The sequence below is a fragment of the Habropoda laboriosa genome, unplaced genomic scaffold (genome assembly GCF_001263275.1).
Source record: "Habropoda laboriosa isolate 0110345459 unplaced genomic scaffold, ASM126327v1 scaffold143, whole genome shotgun sequence".
In the NCBI taxonomy this organism is placed as follows: domain Eukaryota; kingdom Metazoa; phylum Arthropoda; class Insecta; order Hymenoptera; family Apidae; genus Habropoda; species Habropoda laboriosa.
Genome location: NW_017100404.1, coordinates 3,161,609 through 3,181,036, shown reverse-complemented (window position 1 = coordinate 3,181,036; position 19,428 = coordinate 3,161,609). Strand labels below are relative to the sequence as shown.

At 41.0% G+C, this 19,428-nt stretch overlaps 1 protein-coding gene across 1 annotated transcript in view; it reads left to right on the top strand.

The window, feature by feature from the left end:
• The window catches only part of LOC108575340, a 413,517-nt gene that overhangs the window by 160,946 nt on the left and 233,143 nt on the right, over window positions 1-19,428 (top strand). The gene's annotated exons all lie outside the window — the stretch shown is intronic.

The following is a 19,428-nucleotide window of genomic DNA, read 5'->3' as shown; positions in this document are numbered from 1 at the left end:
AAGCCATAATCTCGTTGTGAAAATTTTGGAAAATTTAGAAACAGAAATATTTATTTGAGTGATCAACTTAAAAACAAATGTTCTCCAATAGAAATACCGTGTTTAAATTGTAAAGTTTGTGTTGCTAAATTAAATGCTCTTTTGAATCAGAGAGAAAATTTGAAATCGATATTAAACAGAGTTTGAGGAATGCCCATTTACATCGAATTAGCAATAATTTGTCTTAAGTAGCGTTTCAGAGGCAAGTATGTGGAGTCCTGTGAATCGTTTCTGAAATCGCTCTCAATGTCGATTCAGGAATAGTCTCTGAATACTCGCAGCGAATGACATTAATAAGGCCATAGACTCGAGTGGCGTAATTATCTGATATGCGTGCAGCAATTATCCTGAAGTAGTTCAGTGCAATTTAACGCGAGCCTTTTACAAGTTCCGATAATTATTCACGCGACAAATTTATCTTCTTCATATTTATCTTTCTGAGAAGAATTTAGAATAATGATTACTCGTAAAATTACGAAAATTATAAAGCTCTCCTCTTTCAACTCTTGAAAAAACTTTCTTATCATTTTATCATTTTTTAAAATAATTTCTTCCTTATCTTTTGCTAAAAAAAAAGTCAAACAAAAATTCGTCGTTCGTTCTTTCTCTTCTTGATGAAATTTAAATGTTCTCACATACTTCGCGTAATGAACGTAAAATTGTAGCCATTACGCGCGTATAACGAAAATATTTTGCGCCACTTTGAGGTATCCCATTAACGTTTAGAACTCGAAAGACCCCGGATATTGTACTGGAGGCAAGAAGGCAGAGAAAGGAAATTAAATCACATAAAATGCGTACCGGATGTCGGGGAAGCTACATGCATATATTTTGCATTTTGAGCTCATATTACGTACGTAGCTGCCAGAGGTACGTTAATTTTTTCCTCTACGAAGGAAACCATTCTGATTACGTTATTTTTCAGATTCTCGCGATATTATGTCGCAGCGACGTTTTATTCGAAACAGCTATGTCAATTTGACTCACGAACGCGTTAAATTGAGTTTCTTTCCTGTCTTATTGTGGAACATATTTTTCTCGGGTAATCAAGTTGAGGAAAGTTCTTTCTATGACATTTCTTTCGTGTTTCATCTATTCCAAGAACATAGCAGAACCGTTTAAACACGGAATGTAGTAATTTTGTAATGAGTCAGAATCGAACGAATTAAGGGAAATAATTTGAACACTAATTGCTTCATTTTTTTTTCTAATGTTTTCGACGAATATTTTTTAATTTCGATTATTATTACTTCATAAGTCTCAAGTAGTATATCTTCAATTATACATATTATTTTTCCTCTATCACATAGTGTTCGGTCTTCACAGGCATCGATCTTCAGGATTTTCGTTTACTGCTTGTACGTGTCTAATTACACCCTGGCGAGGGTCACTAGAATTGCTTGTTGGATTTTTAGTAATTTCTGTCCCTCGCGTTCAATAACCTAACCCACGAATTTCCGAACGGCACATCTACCTGTAACGGTCACCCGGAGGAAATTCCAGCTTTTTGGGACTTTCCGCCCACCCCACGCGGCCGTCTCCCACCCTTCCAAGGTGACAGCGCGCTAAGGGCGCACTGGAAGGGCGGTGAAGACGCTATTAGACACCCTGATTGACACCCTGAAAACTCTCCCACGGACGTCCGAGAGACGATGTCGAGAGTCAGTCGTCCAACTATCACCAAGGAGCAACCAGCTCAAAATTGTAACCACTTCACAAGTCCCAGTCTAACTGGGTGGTCCTTCGAGAAGATTCTGAAATCAAGTTGGCACACCACGTGCAAGTACAAACCAAGCTCGAAAGTTGATTTTGCAACAATCACGGGCACTAACACATAGCTCTGTCTTATTTTCGCTTCAAAATTAGACCCCGATGAGCCTAAAAAAGGAAAAGTTTGAGAATTTTTTTCATAGCAACTGTTGAATCAAAAGCTTCAATTTTTTCAGAGGATATAAATGTAACCCTCAGCTTTTCCTCCAATTTTTAAAAATTGAAAATATTACAAAATGGAGGAGTTATCGCCTTTAACGCCACTCTTTCATCGCGTTGTACCAATTTTGCCAAACAAACGAACACTATATCGCGCTCAGAGTAGTGTTTCAACAGGTCTGTCTTTCTTCCGACCATTTAGACGATCGTCAAGCGTCGCATCGTGCGACACAAACGGTATACGGTTAATTTTAAAGAAGCCTGAACCGACATCGCTGCGTTTCCCACAATATTCAGAGAAACACGGAAAAAGAGAGGGTGAAACGAACGAAGACGCTGACCACGAGCACACCGTGAACCAGTGGAGAAAGGGAGAGACAGAAACGTGGAATCTGCCGTGTATAATGGATTCGAGTATAAATATGAATTTCCGCGAGAGCGTATTTAATTATTCTGTGCGAGAGTTTGCGGTTTACTTTTTCTCGTTTCACCCGCTTCTCACCCTCTCTCTCTCCTTCTCCTTTTATCCTCTTCCACGCAAACCGTTCTACGAACGTTCCCTGTAGCGGGTTAATGAAAATGTCACAAAGATTTGCGGAGACAGTGTGCACCGACAGCTACAGATAGATAGGAGGAAAGAGGGAAAGAAAGAGAAAAAGAGGGAAAGAGCGATGGAAGGAAAGAGAGACAGAGATAAACAGAAGGAAAGAGAGACAGAGATGGAAAGAAAAAAAGAGAGTGAGGATTTCTCTTTTCCACGAGATTCGTAGGAGGGAAAAGGGGAGGAACGGGGAAAAGGAAGAAAAAGAGCAGGCGGATACGCGGCAGCGTAATCAATTCTCCGCGAATCGCGCGACTCAATTACCCATCGCCGCGCCACGCCTGCAATTACAGCACGGCCACGCGTCGATGTATTTTCATTCTTCGATTGTCCGCCCGTCATTGCTCCCTTTTTCCAACGAGGTCCCGCTCGTTTCGCCGCCGCCAATCGGGGGATATTAATAGAGAGGACTTCGTCTGCCTCTGGGAAAAAGGAAAGTCCAACCGCCCGCGTTCTCGTGACACCGTTTTCCTCCTCCTCCTCTCTCTGCACCATTTTCTTCTTGTTGCCTTCCGTAATGAGTACTGTGTGGATTTGGTTTTAATAATACGTTGTGAGTGGTGGCGTGAGTGTCGTGTGTTTGTTTTGAATTTGTGTGAACGTTCTAGGATACTCGAATCGACTCGAGATTGGGGAAACGGTCAGTCCTAGAGAGAAGCAGCGAGTACCTCAACACGAACCACGCGACCGATCACCCCCACCGTTGACTTGCATCGCTTCTATCTACCTGCCAATAAGGGTTCGCGAAAGAGGCCTTTTTCTAGGAAAGGCGTTGATTGGCCCTTTTTCCGAATTAGCAGCTACAAAAACATGTATAAAGGTAGCTTTCGCAAGCCCGAAGACAGAATATGTACGGAGAGAGAAGCAGAGCGTGTACGGAGTGTACATATTAAAAAAAACCGAACAACGTAGTTTAACCTAAAACTAAACAACCAATAGGGAAACATCCATCGTGATATCTTCCAACCGAGAAATAAGATCACGGTAACAAACAGCGAGTAAACAGTAGAACCGCGTTGTTAATGATAACAAAGAGAGCGAGAGCGTATAAGAGAGCATTGATCAGGTTATTAATATTCCCTTTTATGTGTCGTTATCGTTATTGTGCAATTGTTATTATTAAATATATTCGTATTAAACTTTCAACCACGTGTTATTCACCGACATATTGTATGATATTATTAATATTCCCTTTTATGTGTCGTTATCGTTATTGTGCAATTGTTATTATTAAATATATTCCTATTAAACTTTCAACCACGTGTTATTCACCGACATATTGTATGATAATTCTCTCGGGACGAGGAAGAATTTTTACTCAATTATATCGCAACTGTGGACAATTGTCTGTATATATATAGGCACGAGTGCTGTTTAAATTTGTAGATGAGACTGTGGTGGGTGAAAAAGAGAATATATGGTTTGCACGATCGACAAATACTGGCTGATTGGTGGTGACTGTTACTTTTTATTTTTCGTGATGTCTCAAAGTTGGTGATAGAATCTCTGATGGAATCTCTGTGTGTGTTTGTGTTTTTATAAGTTCGGTGGGTACAGTGATTGGTGGTGTGAAATGTGTGAGAAGTGATGGGAGTGTTGGTTGATTGGTGTTTGGGACGTGTGGTAGGGTTTGGCTGGTGGAGTCGAAGTGGGGAAATTGTTGCTAAAATTGTTATATTAGGGGATGGGAAAATCCTGAGGTCGGAAGGTGGTTTATGAGTGTAGTGCATGTGGTGTCCAGATGTAGGGTATTCGACTTTCGAAGGTAATAAAACAATTTGCTGATGGCGAGGAGAGAGAGCAATTTTACGGAAAATATACTATTTGTGGATATGGTAGGGCTCCATTGTTCGAGTCCTCGGTACGGTCGAACAATAATTCTCTCGGGACGAGGAAGAATTTTTACTCAATTATATCGCAACTGTGGACAATTGTCTGTATATATATATTTTTTTTTCGTGTTTAGGAAGAAGTGTTGGCAGAAGAGTGTTTGGCGAGATAATAGGAACGAGTGATTGAAGTGAATATAAAATTGAAAGCTAAAATCACACGAATAAGAAATAAATTTGGTCGCTTTAACCACTTGCCGTGTAATAACGAAACAGACTCGCGCCACAGATTTTGGTCAAAATTTGATAAGAACAGTGATATCGGTAACAGAAATTAATTTTAAGCCCAGTTTTCGATTTGATCTATAAAACTGAAGATTGGAAAATTTAGTTAATCCACAATATACTACCTTTTTTACTCGATATAGGACTAAAACAGTAAATAGCTGGCGCTTAGATGTACACTCGAGGGGAAAAAATCACACGTCAAAGGGTTAAACACTGTGCAAGGATATAGATACAAAGTACACCTTTGTCACACATGGGTAATTCAGACCCACATTCAGACAGTGTAACCACTGGAAATTGAAGAAAACATTTCAAATTACCGCCACAATATGCACAAAATGACGTCGAAAGCGATACCTTGAAGACATTCCTCTCGAAAGTAAAATTGTGGATCTATATGTCCGAGTCTAAGAACAGAGAATTAACCAAAAGAAAAAGGAAATCGTGATCTAACCCTTCGATCTCCACGAAAAGATTTTTTCAAACAAAATACTGCACGATGCTCGACTCGTGAACGAGACTGGTTTCAGCTCGAACGCGGTTAGTATCGTTGCGCTCCCGATGTGTTAATCCCGGAAGGGCGAAATTCTAGTAGTTGGTGCGGTGATGGTGAATAAGAGGTTTCTCTCCGTAAGAATATTTTTCAACTCGTTTATTTGTGGTGGTGCGTGAGTATATATTAGAAAGGGGAAAGGGATAGGAAACATGACCAGGATGCGACTTGAACTGCTTTATGGTAGGGAAGGAATTTGTTAGGGGCTAGGAAGACGGCTGGAAAGGACTGTTTATTAATTTATGATGTGTCACTGGCCGGCGGGCTACGCGACCAGTCAAATACCATAATTTTCCGTTCTGTTAAATGAAAAACAATGTTCGATCTGCTGGCAGAGCCGGTTTGCTCATTCCCTCGCCACTAATCGAAGACATTAATAGAAAGAACTCCCGGGGTACACGGTGATGGAAGAAAATAAAATTTAACGCCCGTCTCCTGATGACACCATTTCTGGACCTCTTTCGCGTTCCTTTTACTGCTTGTTACAGTGGATGCAACGTCACAATTCCCCCCTCGGTTGGAAGAGAAAGAATCTTTCCGTCCTATTAAGTCCGCTCCTGTTTGCAGAACCTGTAGGCGTTGCAGAGTTTATTACTCGTCGTAAACTCCTTCGGGAAGATATCGGTACGCGTACAAACTAGTTCTCGGAATTTATGCGCCCCGTTAAGTAGGCCTTTGCCTCCGTGAAAAGAAAAAAAGGAGAAAGAAAGCAGGCTCATCTCTCGTGTGAACTAAGATAGTCGTTTCACAGTATTGAACCGTAAATAAAAAGAAAAAGGAGAGAAAAGGATGAAATGATTTAATTGCTGGACTCTCGATAACCTGGCAAACAAAATTTTCTTCGTTCTCGACTGATTAATCAGTTTCTCCTTGTAATAATTGTAATTCCATTTATACTGGAGCGTTTCAAAGAAGGTGCCCAATCAGGTGAAAGTTCCTCTTGGAAGTGCTTTAGAGAAGGCCAATTAAATTTTTTGTCCATCCGTGGCCTCTTCATTATCCTCGAGCAACTTGGCGGATTCGATATTCTTTAGAATTTGAGGCCAGGTTAGACCGTTTCTTGTTAATTAAAACTCCATCTTTTCGAGGGCTCGTGATGTAATCTTACATAATTATTTATCAGTTTATCGGTGTTTATGTACTGTGCTCTCTTTCTTGTTGGATATTTCTTGAATTTTTTCAGAGAAAACAGTGCTTCGATATCCCAAAATTTTTATCAAACGTAGAATATACTTATTTATTTTATTTATTTAATATTCAGAGATTCGCAGATTTTTATATTCTCTCTGTTATTTTTATTTTTTGTTTTCTGCGTTTTGGGCAATCGAGAATTACACGCCTCGTTGATTGATTACACATCACGAACGGATTATTTTTTAGTACAAAAAGTGCTGGAACTAGAATACAGTGTCGGTAAAAGCGGAATAGTTTCCACGTGAAATTCTCCAGAATCTGGAACACCTTTCGTTCCGTTTTAATTTATCGGGCACATCACTCACTGTAAATTTCCCGCCCGGCTGATAAATTCCGTCGCCGGATGGATCGATCGGGTAAATCATCTTCCGGTGTTGTCGTAATAAACTCAAACATTGTCGTTAACTATACGGCTCTTTAATAAAGAAAGTTATAATTAATACTTCGCCCTCAAACAACGAGCGGTGCGCGGAACCTCGAATGTCATCACCGTTTATGCATGCGCAAACTAATTTCTCGCGCGAATAAAAAACGCCTCGAACGTTAAACTTCTTTTTAACGTTCATCTCTTTCTCTCTCTTCTCTCCGCCGCGCTAAAGCCACCGTAAAATTCTGTAAAAATATTCGCGACGATACGTTGTGAAACCGCCGGATTGAAATTTTATTTCACTCCCTCTCGTTCCTCACCACCTTCTATTTGTCCATAGAACATTTGAACGCTTCCCCGACGAGACGTACCTCTAATTAATTCCCCACTCGCCGTTATGTGCTTCGCGTGACAATCTTGGCAAACGTTAAACATCCCTGACACGCGTCGTTTTGTTCGAATTGGAAGACGTCGTAAGTAAGGTTGAACGAAGAAGCAGCTGATTTCGCAAGTGTGCTAGAACTTGTACGATTAATTTCACCGGTTACCGATGCTGTTAAACGTTTTGATGGCTGCTAGAGACAATTACGACGAAGAATTAGAATTTCTAATGCGATTATAATTGCAGCATACAAACGAGCCGTTTCCACGAGTGTCTGACGATCGATTTTATGATAAAAACACGCGTAGTTTGCTCGGCAAATTTTATCGTCTTTTTTCCCCTGAGTTTCGAACTTCCAAAGACGGGTACTTCACTTCTTTTTCTCTCTCTCCCGTTACACATTACATTACATCCGCCGATAGCTCTTTGATCTATTCGAGTCGATCGGTTCGCGGCGGAAAAACAGAATTTCCCGGTTTGTCTGGCTGTCCGATAGAGTCCGAATGAGGCGGACTAGGTGCAAGGAGAGTCAAAAAGAGAAATGGCAGTGGTAATAGTGATATACGAGCCGGGACGGTATCTGTCTGCAATGGTTATAGCGATGCTCTGGCACCGGGAAAGATAGCAGCCGCGATAGGGGTGACGGTAGCGAGTGTCGCAGTAGTAGAACACGACGATAGGGCAGACAAAGTGATCGATAGGCAAGTTCCAGCAAAGACGAGCCACACTTGTCGATAGTTGGATACCCGGCTTCTGCCAGAAAAAGAGAGTCAGATGCAGTCGACTCGTGATTCGCTTCCTTTGTGGCTTTGAAAATCAACTTTTTTTTTTTTGGAATTGCCATTTCGACTTGCCTCCTGTGGAAAATATTATTTTAATTATTATTTAGAGAAGGTTGTCTGTTGTTGATAATTTATAGTTTCTTAGCTTGCAATTAAGGTACTTTACTAAGGGAAAATTTTATCTCTGTCGATGGTCCATATGAAAAATTGGAATCTCTTTTAACATAATAAAAACAATTTCAGTAGTAGAGTGTACGAAAGGCGCTAAATTCACTTCTTTTGAATTTTCTGATATTGTGACAAGTTTTACTGTCATAAAAACAATTTTGCATTTTAAAGAATTCTCTGTTATTAGTTGTTCCTCTGTTTCTTCGCAGAAACGTGTAATATTTCAGTTACAAACGTAACTTCAGCTGTAAATCATGGAGCACTATCGTCGAAAAACCTGTCGTCCATAAATTAAACTACCACAAATTACATTCCGCCTTCGTTATACCTATCGATTACTTTCATCTACAAACTAAAATCCCAATCCCGATATCGTACTCGCCGAATATCGTCGCTGGTACACGAAACTTCCATAAACCGATGCGAGATTTGGCGATTCCGGAAACTAAAAGCCCCAGAAAATCAGGTTCCAGCGTTCGCCTCGGGGAAAACAGGCGGGGAGAGAAACAGCTGTCACGCTGAAAGGGTGGCGCGTAATTTTCCGCGTTGGCTTATTTCCCGATATTACTCGGTAATAAAGCGCGATGCGTCGTCACGTCGCGCGCGAGGACAGAGCCGGCTTGACGCGGTGAGCGGCGGGTTTGACGAGAAAAGAGCGGAGTGGGAAAACGTGGCGAGCGGTTTCGCTTGGCTCCGCTCCATAATTTTATTGTTTTATCCGCGGTGTTTACGAGGCGATGGAAAAAGACGGAAACAGAAGCGGGGCTGACGCGCGCGGCGGGAGACAGTTTATTATGCTCCGCGGTGAAGAGTTTTCGCCCGAAGTGAAGATAAACGCGCGGTTTCAAGCGAGTAGAACGAGATTTCGCGAGCGTGGAAACAGCCTTAAAGATGTGATAGACATCTGGCCAGTTGGCATTTCGTGACGAGGGAAATTGATGCATGTGATCAAATAATAATTGAAATTCAACGTTCCTTGGTCTTGGAGTGAAACTCTATTTTTGATTTCAAGAATCGCGCAAACGCTTTTCGTTAGAATTCAGTTGTATCCACCGTTCACGAAATATCCCACCAATAAGAATTTAGACGAGTTCACTCGGTGTACCATCGTCGAGCAGATTCACAACAGCTTGTGTACTTATACTTACAGAAACCAGGGTATTCTTATTGTACATCAAATCCACAGTCTGTTTCTTCATTTTTGAAGACTTCACCTCTCTCGCGCGTCGTTTAATGGTCGCGAAAAATGATCCGCCGACGAATTTATCGTCTAATCGACGAGATGTCGATACGTTTTGGCTAATCGCGCGCGTTTCGTTTACTTTTTGTCGAAACGGTAATTGGTTCGTTTGAATTTTGCAGAATACTCGACCCGGTTTTTGTCCTTTCTACCGGTGCAGAAATTGGGTTGTATCGGAATGCTTTATTAAAGCAATCGCTCTTCTGTGTTTAATTTTGATCGTTTGTACAAATGGTATTGGATGCCCTGGGGTCGACTTGGGAAACGATGGTAATTTCCCAGTGACCAGGGATATTTAACTTATTACCAGGAGATAATTCGTTGTTTAATTCCTGTTAGCCGGCACAGTTTTACGTCAGAGGCGCTTGTTGGTTCTGTATTGTTAAATAACAAAGGACAATTAAATTTCATGATATGTGACTATGGTTGACAGAGTTATTTAAATAAGATTCTCTATCTCAATACGTTTCCAAGTTATTTTAATTAGTAGTTTCGTAGCTCGCATATTTGGAGGGTGATTTCGTTCCCTAAAAATGAATATCAGCAGCTAAGAAGATATTTCTGAATTCTCTAGCTGTACGCAAAATTTTATCAAAATCGACGTGTGTCAATTATTCCTTTCAGCGATTAGTCCCTCATTAGTGATGTTTCTAACACCAGTATGATACTGATAAATTCGGAAATATAGTGCAATCGATTTAATTAAAAAAGGAAGACATGAAACAACGAGCGAAATTATTCAAAATCTTAATAAACCAAGAAACGAAAACTTCTAAAACTACCCACCTAAGAAACACCTTCTTAGAAACCAATCCGAACATCGCGATACCTAAACGAACAGTACAATAAAAATTTCCTCAAAGCCAAGTAACTCCTAAAAATCTGCACCAACCTCAAAGACAATACCTGTGATAGAATTTCCCTAAAAATCATCGCAACTCCTCCACAATTTCCCCAGCCCAAAGCTTCCTCCCACTACGATCCCAACGCCGCATAAACACTCGCAAGACGTTCCCGGAAGCCAGAAGACAACCGCTCGGTGGTCCATAATTCAAACGCATCGACGTTTGCCACGTCGAAAAGGGTAGATGGAAAAGGAGAAAGGAGAGAATGGTTGAACGAGGAGATATCCCGCGAGACTTCTAAACCATCGCGGATAACCATTTCACGAGTGGCCGTTGAAAGAAGCGCGGGCGGGCTGGAGCGAGTCGAGGCGTCGCGTACACGGGCGCGGCAAAGCGCAAACAGCCAGGACAATGGGGAGAGACGGTTGTGTAACAAGGAGAATCCAGCAGCCGGCCGGGACACTCTGTGCTCCTCGTCCATTGTTGTCCCGCTCTCTCGATACTAGTCGAGAGAGAGAGAGAGAGCTGGGTGTTCTTTCTCCGAGTATATACGACACTCAGAGGCCGATGGCACTTCTACGAACGGCTGACCCAACAATGGACCACTCCACTCGAGGCTGAACCATTCCTATGCTAACAGCCTTTCACGCCAAGTGCAGAGCACAGACCTTGCTCTGGCTTGGTACGTGCGCGAACCACCCGGATGGATGCTCGCGAGCCTTTCCTGCGCTCCTCGCGATTCTCTGAGCCGGTTAGCTTCCCTGTTATCCGTTCCCTCTCTAGAGTTTGCTATGTCTATCTGGAATGCTCGAGCAGAGAAGACACCGGCGAGAAAAAGCATTTGGGACCGGCGAAGCGTGCAACAGCCGATTTCGCGATAACCGATCTTGTAGATTGAGATTTGGATTGATGTATATGCAGGATTTGTTTTCTTTGGAAGGGAAGTTACGAGCGAGATTTTGTCGGAATAATTTGTTAAGTGAATGTTGGAGTTATAGTTGTGTGTGGGTGGGTTAGTGTAAATTGTTGGAGGTAGAATATACGGAGGATAGGAGTGTAATATGAATTGTGAGACAAGAGATGGAAAGTTTGTTCGGTGTGATGGTACGTAGGACTGTTAAGGGACCACTTGTGCCAGCAGCAATTATGTCTGAAGGGGTGAAATTCAAGGAGGATGAATTTCACCTAGGATTGTTACGTAAAGTTATGGTACAATTAGGGGGCAAGGGGTGCGTTTGCGTGAATCGTGACGAACTTTCTGGAAGACACTTGCGAGAAGAAGGTGAAGTTTGAATGTGAATTATGCGAGGACGTTAGGCTGGCTTGGAGGAATTTTGCGGAATGACGATTTTATCGCGCGACGATGATAAAACCGAACTCGTAAAAATCTTGAAAACCTTCGCAGAAAAATCGGAAAATGGGTCCGTAAGGAACAAAAGTCACCTCTTCAATAAAGAAGAACATTATACAGGATGCTTCAAAAAATTAACACATATTTTTTTCTTTCTTTCTTTTGCAATAGATTGAAATGACAACGAAATTAAACAATGAAAAAAGTTCTGTTTCCCTAAGTGATAAAATTGTTTTGAAACAATTTTCACCAAACATTCTCACCCCAAAACCTCACAACTCCTTCGGAAAACCTACTCCAACCTTCAATTCCAATTACCATCACCTCGCCACCATCCGCAAAATCAAATCCTCCGACGCAAGACGCAACTTTTCCCATCAAGAATACCCCGTGATCCACGATAAAAACAACTCGATCCATTTGCAACAGAGGCCGTCTCACCGACCGATATAAATTATCATCCACGATCCAAACTCCCGACTTGGATCGCTGTCTCGGAACAAACCAACCTTCTCATATACCCTCCGCTATCCTCGTACAGGCTTCCATAAAATCGTTCCGAGAATCGTGACGCAAGTCTCGAGCGTGCCTCCACATATCATCCACGCCGCGTCAGCGCCTGAACCTAATTATCCAAAAATACCCCCCGAGATTTCTGCCAAGATAACAATAGGTATAATTGTCAGGAGTATAAGGGGTTTCATCTGAACGTTGGCTCGCAGCCAAAGTCTCCCGATTAATTCAACGGAGCTTTGGGCGCCCACGTGAAGTGTTTGCCCGATGGACACATGTCCACGCAGGTAGAAACTCGCGTGATCGCGGTTTCTCGCGACGAAAATCCGACATTCGTGTGTGGCCTGTCGTAGCAACAAGTGGCGATAGACCACACGGTTGGTTCGGTGGAACGACGTATTCATTAAGGCGGTTTTATCGAGGCCACCGTGGATGATAAATTGGACGTTAGGTGAGAAATCTTAGGTCGGTCGCGTTCGGAAAGTTGGAAAGGTGGGACGGTGTTGTAAAGCCTTGGTAATAAAGCGGACTAGTTCCTCGGCGAAGTAGTTCCCGTCGGGAGAAACCTGTGGCGATGCGAGCGGAGACTTTACTCGAGCGTTTTGTGTATCGCTGCGATGGAACATGTGTCCAAGTGAGAAGAGAGTTCGTACGTTATTCCGCGCGGTTATTCTGGTGTCTTGCGACATCGAATTAAGAGTTTTCTCTTGCTGGCTCGAGTAGAGTTCAAGGGTTAGCGTGTAAATCAAGCAGGTACATGTGCATTTTGTTAGGGTGCTGCGAAGAGTTTCGGAGGTTTCGAGAGATTTTTGATATGCTCTTGTTATTCGTTGTTACCATTGTTTTGGGACTTTCACGGCGAGCAATGGGTAGCCAGTTCGACGAAAAGTTAGTGCCTTAATTATTGACTAGAAGCTTTTTGATGAATTCAAAAATAGGATCGGGAAGCTTTAGAAATATTCGGGATGTTGGTAGGACTGGGTGAATATTTATTATTCTCTGTGCTCGTTTTATGTGGTGTCTGTCTGTTGAATACATTTTGTACTCCGAATTTTTTGTCTACATTTTGTCAGAAAAACATTGCATCTCTGCCAGGAAAGTGTCACAAGAAAAATTTTCATTTTATTGCTGCAGATTTATCATAAAAAAAAATTGTCACAAGTTGAAGCAGGTGTATTACTTGAAGGAAGTAAATTTTACTTGACGTATGTGTCATAGTTCTGTAATTCATTAATTTTCCAATGAAAAATTTCTTATTTTCGACCTATAAGGGTGCAGTATCACTTTAAAAATTTGTCGTTTTAAAAATGCAGTTTATTTCACAGTTACAAATGCAACTTCTTTCCAAACCTAACAGAGAAACATCTCTCTGTCCACAAATTTCGCTGTGAAAGTAACGAGCAATTATATTCGCCGTGCAAAAAGCTGCATCCAAGTTTAGCAGACTCGCGTGTACAATTGGACGTCGCTTTCCGCGCAATAATTTCCTTCGTCGAACGATCCTTTCAAACAGAAGCGAGAATAACGTCTAGGGCATTAGCGACAAAAGTGATTTGTTCTAACCGCGACGTCTCCCATCAGTCAAAGCGACCAGTTCCCCGAGTTACGAATGGATTTAACGATCGTCTCAAGACTTTGTCATTCCCGGGGAATCTCTGACAGTGCCTGTGTCCCCCTTCATCCTCCTCCGCCTGGGCTTTCCCTCCCCCTTTTGCTTCTCTGCGTCGGGAACCGCTTTGAGGAAACTCGTTAATTCAGCTCTCGAAACTGCGAGGGTGCTCGAACTTTTCCAGTCGAAAATGATCGACCGGCTCCGCATTCCGCTCCCCCGGAAGATCTCGCGCGCGTAAACCTGCACACGCGTGTATACCTATACAGCGGGACAGAGCTATTTCTCCGAGTGTAATTGGGAATTTTGCACGAGCCACGCGTGCATACATTCCTGTCGGTGCTTTGTGCGAGCGAGGAGAGGGTGGAGTGTCGTTCGAGGAGGAAGCGAAGGGGTTAAATTGTGTTCAATTCGAATGCGATCTTCTTTCGACGATTATTCGGCGATGGTGTTTCGGTTTTAGCGAAATCGGTGAAATTATCGATTATCGAAATGTGATAATTTGGGAGGAGAATTTTGTTTCTTTGGATTTTTTAGAATTTGCTTGGAATGTGATTGAAAGGATTTTATAGCTTCTGGAAAAATAAAATTTCATTCTTCGCCAGAAAATTCTCTCCCCAAATTATCGTTTCTTTCGATTCTTCAGAATTTTTTTGTAATGTGATCGAAGGGACTTCATACCTTCTGGAAGAATGATAACTTGCTGGAGAAGAGTTAAATTTTGTTTCTTGATTTTTCAGAATTTCTTTGTAATATGATGGAAGGGATTTCATATCTTTTGGCAAAACGATAATTTGAGAAGAGCTAAACTTTATTTCTTTAGATTCTTCAAAATTTTTGTGCAACGTGATCGAAGGGATTTCACACCTCAAGCTTTTTATTCTTAGCGATTCAGAGTTAGGATTAATCTAAGATCTCTCATAAAAATAGTAATTTCATTTTTCAAATTTTCTTCTTTTTAGTAGCTTTCCTTGGTAGGTTTCGGCAATGTTGTAACAATAGAATATTTAAGAAGAAGAGTAAACAGTTGTACTGCAGGAGTTATACTAAATTTGTTCTACAGAGGAGAAACGCGTCGTCAGTTGAAACATTCTATTCCAACAAACGTCAATACCGTTCGCATTTTATCCGTTCTAACTTGATCAGAACGTTGTTCAAACACTGATACTTTATTCTACAATTGATCATTTCACTGTCCGTGGAAACGGAAGCGAACGATGTTCTATGTTATGCTCATCTTGGAGTTAATCGAAGACCTGACGGTCATTACGAATAAAACGTTACACAATAATTCCGAACTGAGCAGGGTGTTAAATACACGTCGACGATTAAGGATCGAGCGAGGAAGGCAAATTCTAAACGGATACGATCGACGTCCTGCAGAGTATTCTACCCGTAAAATATTGGTCTTCTGTGATACTCGCTGTTTGCTGAGTTAATAACGAACGAACGAACGATCTTTATGACCTATGGAGACTCGTTGATTTGTTTGAAATAGCTGTGGGCGGACCGTGAAACGTTATTCCCCGTTCTCCTTGTTCGCGTTTTTAAAATAAAAAAATTAAATTCGGTCTTCATTCGAAACGGGTTGAAAATTTCTATTATTTTATGGGTTATTGTGGACAGATAATTAGTGTATCGATTGATGAAATACGTAGTGTGAATAGGTGAGAAGATAGAATTAAGAGATTTGCAGTAGATGCAGGAGTTTTTAGTCAGACACGACAGCCAATTAATAACTCAAGCTTTTTTTATGGAAAATCATTGCACTACGATTAATAAAACATTCTTTTTACGTTGTACGTTTTTTTTTTAATTGCTATTATTTATTAAATTATTTCAAAAAGAAACTTTTTTTAAAGGAGGGTTTTTGGGTTTGGAGGGTTTAAATGTCAATTAATTTCATTCAGCAGAAATGATTAATGGTTTAATTATTAATTTCATTGTAAAGAAATTTTTCAATTAACTCAAGAATACTCGAGGCATTATTTTTCTACCAATTTGAACAAATTTTCTTCAACGGTTTCGTAACAAAAAATCATACAAAGCATAAATACACTTGAAATTCGCGAATTTTTGCACTACAAAATAATAAAACACCCTGGAACTACACGAGGTGTTACAAAAACGATGATATTCCGGGTCCATGGAAACGGATTGGTTCTCGAAATGGATAGAGAAGGTGGAACCACGTCTTGTTCGTTGTGTCCATCTATAAAATGAAAGCCAGGACAAAAAGGAGACGTTGGACGTTGCAAAGTTTACGTGTGTGTCCATGTGGCCAGCCTAACCACGTCTCTTTCTTGTGGTCAATAAGAACGTTGGTCCTTTCCATTTCTGGGAATTATGTCGGGGGATTCTCGTTCCTATTCAATGCTGCTATCGCCTCCTTTCATCATCGAGTTATATATCCTTTCGTTCCGAGGACGAACGTCCATCTTGAGGAACGAAAATAAAAGGTGTTTGGGAAAATCGCGTGTGGAAATGAAAAAATGCGATTGAACGACTGAAATTGGCAATAAGTGTAGCGTAAACGATTTTCAAATGAATTTGTTTTCCCTCCAAACATACAGAAAAGAGGTAATATTTTATTATCATATTTAGTCGAAAATTGAAAATATTTTAAAAAGAAGTTTGTGTTTTTCTTTTGATAATAATTGGTAGTGTTGCCGTTTAATTCTGGTTTATTTAAAAAATGACTAAACAATAGGTTTTCTCTAAACGTTAATTAAAGGCGCGTTCTTTTCAAAGGCGAAACGCGTCGGGAAATGAGACTTACAGTACAGTGTAACCTCGTAAAAAGAGAACAGGGTAGAATGAAATGAAGGAACAACTCGAGATGCCGTTTCTTCGTTCCACTTAACTGCAAGTGCCTTCATCATGAAATAACGGAACCGGGCATGGCTGGCTTAACTTCGTTCCTTTCTGGATACTTGTCGTGCCGTTTGCCCCTTAAAAATGCAAGACTTCATTTCGACGACGCGTTTACTACTCCTGAATCGACCAAAAAATGTGACAACAAAAGCGAAACAGTAGACCTTTCTAAAAAGAAATATTTGGGAATATAATATTTTGCGTCCAGTTTTTTCATTAAACTGTGAAACTATAAGCACTCAAAATAATAAATACTCAAGATACTCAAAATGCTCAAAATAATAAATACTGAAAAACATTCGAGGCGCTCAAGGTAATAAAGACTCAAAAATACTCGAGATGCTCAAACTGCTCAAAATACTCAAAATAATGAGCATTCAATATTCAAGAATACTCAAAACGCTCAAAATAATAAATGCTCAAAACTGCTCAAAATAATAAACACTCAACGACACAATCCACACAAAAACCACATTTCACATTAAAGGATCAAAATTCAACACTGAAAGTCCCACAAGGACTCAAAGTTTCGCATACAAAATCAACACAATCGCAACAATTATCGCCCCATCTCAGCTTTTCACAGAATCACCCCTAAAATTCTGAAATAATTACCGAATGATCGCCGAACAAACGAACCTTCGTCTCAAGTTCGCCTCTTTCCCCATGTTCCACGAGAAGCAACAACAATTCAGCGGAATCCGGTGCTTCCCCCTCGATACTGTTTGAAGGGAAACAATTTTTGCCCGGATCAGCCGTGTAATGCGGTTCCTGGTGGTCGAGCAGCCGCAGCTTACGCTCGGTGCAAGGATTTCTCTGGTCTCTGTTGGCTGGTCTTCCTCCCTTTCGGGCGCCGTTCGTGTGCACGTAGAAGCCGCGAGCTAATCCCTCGACAAAGGGGCCATCGAGTATCGATCGCTTATTCTCTTTGACGTGCCAGCCGCTATCTCTTGGCTGCACACTCGTCCACGATAAGAGCACGAGTTTACTCACATGCCGTCCAACCGATCGACACGTAGCCTTTTGCCATTTTCACCGATCCTTTCCTTCATTCTTCTCGCGGCTCTTCCCTTCGTCTCGTCCTTACTAACTCGAAATCGTGTGTGAACTTTTCACCGAGATGCTCGACACGTTCGCTGCCATCGACGCACCATGTGCGGTCCAGAACGCATCGCGGAGAGTGCTATTGATTTTCTGCCGGCAGCGAACGTGGTATCGATGCTTTCTCTTGTTTCGAGGAAAATTACGTAGGGGAAGAGGTCTTATTATGCGATGCTAAGCAGCAGTTGGATCTTATTAAGTTGGAGTGAGGGTCCTTTCTGAATCTAGTACGAAGCTTGCACCAATAGACTGTATTAGATACGGTTGATGCTGCAAAGAGAATTATTGATCACTGATCGGTTTAAGAAGCATTATAGGTTGTTAAGACTTTCTAAGACTGCGTTTGGGTTCGAAGCTCTTGGAGAGGATCGTCTTTGTCGAGTGAGTAGAGGAAATTATTTAATTTGGAGAGCAATGAGTTAGGAATTATTGTTAGAAATTTTCGTGTTACTATTTGCACGATGATGTTTCATTCTCCTCTGTGTTAATTCGTCGACTTGAAAATTTCCAGATTGAAGTTTTAATATTAAAACTAAATTATTATTAATTGAATTATCTGCCTTAACGAAGCATCTCATTTCGACTATCTCTATCACTTTACTCAAATGCAAGAATTCGTCGATCTCAGAATTTTCGAATTTAACTTTCACTATTTCTCGCATAATTTATTAAAAAACAGAATTCTTTCCGTTCCATTTCAAATTAATTGAATAATTTCTAATCACCGAACTATCGGTTCGTCTGCTTTAACCAACACTTTGACGAGCCATCTCATTTCCCCTGCCTCTATGATTTAACTCAAACACACGAACTTCATATAGTTCAATCAAGATGTGTGTACATCTAATTTTCAGCATGTATCTTCTTCATCCATTCGAAATTACGTTAAATCATTCGACCGATATAAAGTACTTGAACACACTTTGATCGTGAAACTTGTACGAAACATGGCGGGGAAACTAGAGAATATACGGCGGGCAAAAAGAAGGCACATTGGAGCCTGAGTTATTTGAACGTTCCGTGCAATTACAGCGTGAATCCGACGAAGTCCTGAACGAACGAGAAATGGCAGAAGCGTTCACCTGCTGGGGCTGCATAATTTGGCAGCATAAATTAATACGTCCCTGGAAATCTCAGGTCTCTGACACAATTAGGCGGAGATTAATTAAACCCATTTCACATCTCGACGGACTTGCTCTCCCTTTATCTCTATCCCTTATCTCGTTCTTTGTCTTTATTCCGATTGTACTGCGCGCTATTCTTCTTATTGTACCGGTCATTCCTTTCTCTCTCTCTCTCACTCTCTTCTCTCTGTTCCCTCTTATCACGTTCATTTTTTTCCATTAAGCTTTCTCCACGGGAAATTAGGCGCACGATCGACGCGCCAGATAAGTTTACGAACAGGATCTGATCGCTACGCGAAATTGAGCGCTCGAAGAGAGGCTTTGAAAAGGGAAAAGCAGAAAAATGAGAAGAGAAGACAGAGTAGTCTTTGAATTTCGTTATCGGAGTTAATTGAAACTTGATCTTTTGATGGAGGAAGCAAGAAGGTTAAATGAAATGTTATTAATAATTCTGTGTCCTTAAAGAGTACTGAAGTTTAAAGTCTTTTATGAGGCACGGAGATTGATGCAATGTAGCAGTGCGTTAGACTTTGGTTCAACTTTTAATATTATGAAAGATAGCAATAAAATCATGTTGTATTATACAATATGTGTATTTCAAATAGCAAAGATTTTTTCAGTTATTTTCCTTGCAAAAAT